The sequence below is a fragment of the Schistocerca cancellata genome, chromosome 1, assembly GCF_023864275.1.
Source record: "Schistocerca cancellata isolate TAMUIC-IGC-003103 chromosome 1, iqSchCanc2.1, whole genome shotgun sequence".
NCBI lineage: Eukaryota > Metazoa > Arthropoda > Insecta > Orthoptera > Acrididae > Schistocerca > Schistocerca cancellata.
In genome coordinates this window covers 745,491,082-745,496,308 of record NC_064626.1, presented here as the reverse complement: position 1 = coordinate 745,496,308, position 5,227 = coordinate 745,491,082, and positions in this window count along the sequence as shown.

The following is a 5,227-nucleotide window of genomic DNA, read 5'->3' as shown; positions in this document are numbered from 1 at the left end:
ACAGAAGCTCTCCTGCGACACTTGCAGAACTAGCACTCCTGAAAGAAAGGATATTGCGGAGACATGGCTTAGCCACAGCCTGGGGGATGTTTCCAGAATGGTTCTGCAAGTTTCGCAGGAGAGCTTCTGTAAAGTTTGGAAGGTAGGAGACGAGGTACTGGCAGAAGTAAAGCTGTGAGTACCGGACGTGAGTCGTGCTTCGGTAGCTCAGTTGGTAGAGCACTTGCCCGCGAAAGGCAAAGGTCCCGAGTTCGAGTCTCGGTCGGGCACACAGTTTTAATCTGCCAGGAAGTTTCATATCAGCGCACACTCCGCTGCAGAGTGAAAATCTCATTCTGGAAACATCCCCCAGGCTGTGGCTAAGCCATGTCTCCGCAATATCCTTTCTTTCAGGAGTGCTAGTTCTGCAAGTTTCGCAGGAGAGCTTCTGTAAAGTTTGGAAGGTAGGAGACGAGGTACTGGCAGAAGTAAAGCTGTGAGTACCGGACGTGAGTCGTGCTTCGGTAGCTCAGTTGGTAGAGCACTTGCCCGCGAAAGGCAAAGGTCCCGAGTTCGAGTCTCGGTCGGGCACACAGTTTTAATCTGCCAGGAAGTTTCATATCAGCGCACACTCCGCTGCAGAGTGAAAATCTCATTCTGGAAACATCCCCCAGGCTGTGGCTAAGCCATGTCTCCGCAATATCCTTTCTTTCAGGAGTGCTAGTTCTGCAAGTTTCGCAGGAGAGCTTCTGTAAAGTTTGGAAGGTAGGAGACGAGGTACTGGCAGAAGTAAAGCTGTGAGTACCGGACGTGAGTCGTGCTTCGGTAGCTCAGTTGGTAGAGCACTTGCCCGCGAAAGGCAAAGGTCCCGAGTTCGAGTCTCGGTCGGGCACACAGTTTTAATCTGCCAGGAAGTTTCATATCAGCGCACACTCCGCTGCAGAGTGAAAATCTCATTCTGGAAACATCCCCCAGGCTGTGGCTAAGCCATGTCTCCGCAATATCCTTTCTTTCAGGAGTGCTAGTTCTGCAAGTTTCGCAGGAGAGCTTCTGTAAAGTTTGGAAGGTAGGAGACGAGGTACTGGCAGAAGTAAAGCTGTGAGTACCGGACGTGAGTCGTGCTTCGGTAGCTCAGTTGGTAGAGCACTTGCCCGCGAAAGGCAAAGGTCCCGAGTTCGAGTCTCGGTCGGGCACACAGTTTTAATCTGCCAGGAAGTTTCATATCAGCGCACACTCCGCTGCAGAGTGGAAATTCTCATTCTGGAAACATCCCCCAGGCTGTGGCTAAGCCATGTCTCCGCAATATCCTTTCTTTCAGGAGTGCTAGTTCTGCAAGTTTCGCAGGAGAGCTTCTGTAAAGTTTGGAAGGTAGGAGACGAGGTACTGGCAGAAGTAAAGCTGTGAGTACCGGACGTGAGTCGTGCTTCGGTAGCTCAGTTGGTAGAGCACTTGCCCGCGAAAGGCAAAGGTCCCGAGTTCGAGTCTCGGTCGGGCACACAGTTTTAATCTGCCAGGAAGTTTCATATCAGCGCACACTCCGCTGCAGAGTGAAAATCTCATTCTGGAAACATCCCCCAGGCTGTGGCTAAGCCATGTCTCCGCAATATCCTTTCTTTCAGGAGTGCTAGTTCTGCAAGTTTCGCAGGAGAGCTTCTGTAAAGTTTGGAAGGTAGGAGACGAGGTACTGGCAGAAGTAAAGCTGTGAGTACCGGACGTGAGTCGTGCTTCGGTAGCTCAGTTGGTGGGTAAGCTACCGTGGTCTAGGGGTAGCGTCTTTGTTTCATAATCAAAACGTTTTCGGTCCCGGGTTCGATCCCCGCCACTGCCTAAATTTTGATAAATAATCAGCATTGGTGGCCGAAGACTTCCGGCATAAGAAGTCAGCCTCATTCTGACAACAGCCTTGTCAAAGAGGGCGGAGGAGCGGATAGAGGTTCAGGGCACGCTCTTGTTCTAGGGGTGGGAAATTTCCCCTAAAGGCGGAAGAATCAGCAATGATCAACGACATGAGGATGCAGAAGGCAATGGAAACAACTGCATTAAAGACATTCCGGCTTTCGCTGTCGCCGCGGTCGGACGTGCTAGCTGGTTGCTCCGCGTCGCCGGTGTCGTTGCCAGTGTTTACTGTTTGCCGTTGTGTGTTTCTGTGTTCCGAGTGATTCACGTGCATTGTATTTTTTTTTTTTTTTGTGGTCGTCCTTTTCGTCAGCAACTTGCCGATCTTGTACGGGATTCGGACTTGACCGGATTCCATACAGCTGCAGCGCCATGTCTACCACCATCCGGAAAAACACCCTGGTTTTTGGCTTTGACAAGGATACCCGCCGAGTTCAACCGACCGCCCTCGAGATTCACGACTGGCTAACCGAGGTAATAGGCATCACTTCTGATTCTGTGCACACCACCCAGCTAGATTCTGATCGTTATTGCGTGTTTGTCAAGTTTCTCAGTCCAGTAGCAGTTGATCGACTTATTGAAAAAATCGGCAAACAAGTCCCTTTTGTTCATCGCGACGGCACCACTAGTATGGTTACTGTAACACGTGCCGATACATCGATTCAGACAGTTAGAGTACTTAACTTGCCCATAGAGATTGACAATGCTAAAATTAAAGATGCACTATCTAAGTTTGGTGAGGTTAAAGAAATTGTCAACGAAAAGTGGTCGTCTCGCTACAAATTACAATGTTTCAATGGGATTAGATCTGTGGACATGGAAGTAAAAATGAACATTCCTTCTCACATCACGGTTGACGGTTATAAGGCTCACATTATATATTCTGGTCAAGCCCCCACCTGCCATATCTGCAATGAACTAGGCCATCTTCGCCAGGACTGCCCCCGCCGAGTTTTTGTCTTAAAAAATAACCTCCAGCCGCGGCGTAGATTAACACTTAACGAGGTAATGGCAGTAGATACTTCTGGTTCTTCTGCAGACCCTGATGTTGATGCTCCCCAGGCAACTACCTCCGAGACCCCGCCCATAACTGCTGATGCGTTTCCACCACTCGTAGGACGGCAAACTGCTGCGCCAGTTTGTCTTGAAAGTGAATCTCAGCAAAAGAAAAGGCCGCTGGAACGTAGTGATGAGCAGTCAGATGAGGAAGTATCTCCCGCGACTCCTGCAGCCCGGAAACCAAAACCATCAACCGCGGAGGATTTAGTACCAGATGATGTTATGCGGGTCGATTTTGAAGCCAGTGCGGATGGACTTGAGGGGATGCCGAATTCTGAGACGCTGGGTCATGAACAGGAACCTCCAATTTTGAGTGCCGTGCCCGAAGGACAACAACCGCTACAACGCGCACACAGTGAGGAAGTGTTGTGTCAACAACGCGCTACAGCTGACGCCCGACAACAAGTTTCGGGCGGAAGTAAACAGGTGCAAGTGTTTACCAACCTGCCAGCTGCCGGCGGCAGTGCTGCGACAACGACACGACCGCGTCTCAAAGAATCCACAAAAACTTCGGGACCTCAAAACGCCCCACGACGAAGGCTCAATCCACAGCCAAATCTCTCCGCTCCTCGCAACAAGGGAAATTCCACTTCCTCGCAAGCGGATGTAGTACCCCGAAATGTTAGTTATGAAATTGTGAGGGAACGATCCGGTGATGACAACAGCAAAGAACTCGGCGAAGCCCATCCTCCACAGTAGTAATTTCGTTGGTACAAGGCTTGTTCCATGCTGTCGCCTACGGTTGCAAAGCTTCTTTGTGTTTTTTCTGTCTTTTTCTCCGGTTATGGTTCACAGCATTCACTGTGTCGTTTTTGCTACAATCGGCTTATGATTCGTAGTGTATCACTTGTTATCGTTTTTATTTCGCTTCTTGATTCACTAATCCTCTCATGGCTGCTTACATTATACCTTTGTTAATTCCGCAGCCGGCACTCTTGAGCTCGATGCCATCGTTTTATTATACTTTTACATCTCATTACCTATATGCTACAGGCCTATACTATCACCTCCCTTAATATCAATAGGATTACGTCAGAGTTAAAACTTGCTTTATTAAAACAATTTTTGTTTGACTCTGGTACAGATATTGCCCTTTTACAAGAGGTTGCAACATGGCAAATTAACATTCCCGGCTATGTTGCAATAATCAATTTCGCTCCTGAATTCAGTGCTGGCACAGCGATTTTAGTTAGGGAAGGAATACCTATAACCGATGTCGAAAAGTTAGACTCTGGACGGGGCATAGGCGTGAATATCATGGGCGTCAGTGTAATCAATCTGTATGCACCATCTGGCAGTACACGGCGCGCTGACAGATCGAAGTTTTTTAAGGAGGATATCATTTACTTACTGCGGAGAGACTCGCCAAACTTGATCATTGCCGGCGATTTTAATTGTGTATTGCACCATAAAGATCAATCCCCCAATTTTAATTATTCCCCTGAATTAAACTTTCTTGTTTCTCAAATGAAACTGAGGGACGCGTGGGAAGTTAAGTATCCCACGCTTGTGAAATACACGCACATTTCACATAATTCCAGTAGCAGGATTGATAGAATCTATATGTCAAGTCACATAGTGCGGAATTTGTTACAAGTGGAAATCACTCCAGTCAGCTTCTCTGATCACTGTAGCGTGAGCGCCTGCATAAACTTAGACCGGCAACCAACTCACTGGTTTAGGAATCAGTGGAGCATGAATGTCGGCCTTTTATCAGACGACGAGCTCGAGGTCGAATTAAAGACAGCTTGGGAATTTTGCTTGCGCTCTGTACACAACTTTCCGAGTGTTTTGGAGTGGTGGACCCGCAAGGCGAAGCCCAAATTACGGAAAGTAATTATATCTTATAGTATAGAGAGATCTCGGGCAGTTCGCCGTACAATGGAATTTTACTACATGGTCTTAAGGGATTTGTATGATCAGGCAGATGGCTCAGACAGGCGCCTGTCCGACATCAAGAAAATTAAAGCGACATTATTAAGCATAAAGAGAAAACAACTGGAGGGTCTTAAACTTAAGTCAAAAGCCAGATCCGTTAGCGAGGACGAAACGGCTGCGTTATATCATCTGATTAAACATCGCAAGAACCGACGACGGATATTCATGGACGAACTTAAATTAGAAAACGGTACTGTCCTCACTGTGCAAAACGAGATCATCAGAGAAATCCACAGGTATTACAGTGCCCTGTATGAGGCAGAAGCAACGCAAGAGGACGATTTGGATGAGTTATTTGCGTTTACAACCTCCACAATTACTGCCGACGACAACGCCAGCTTATTTTCAGCTTTTA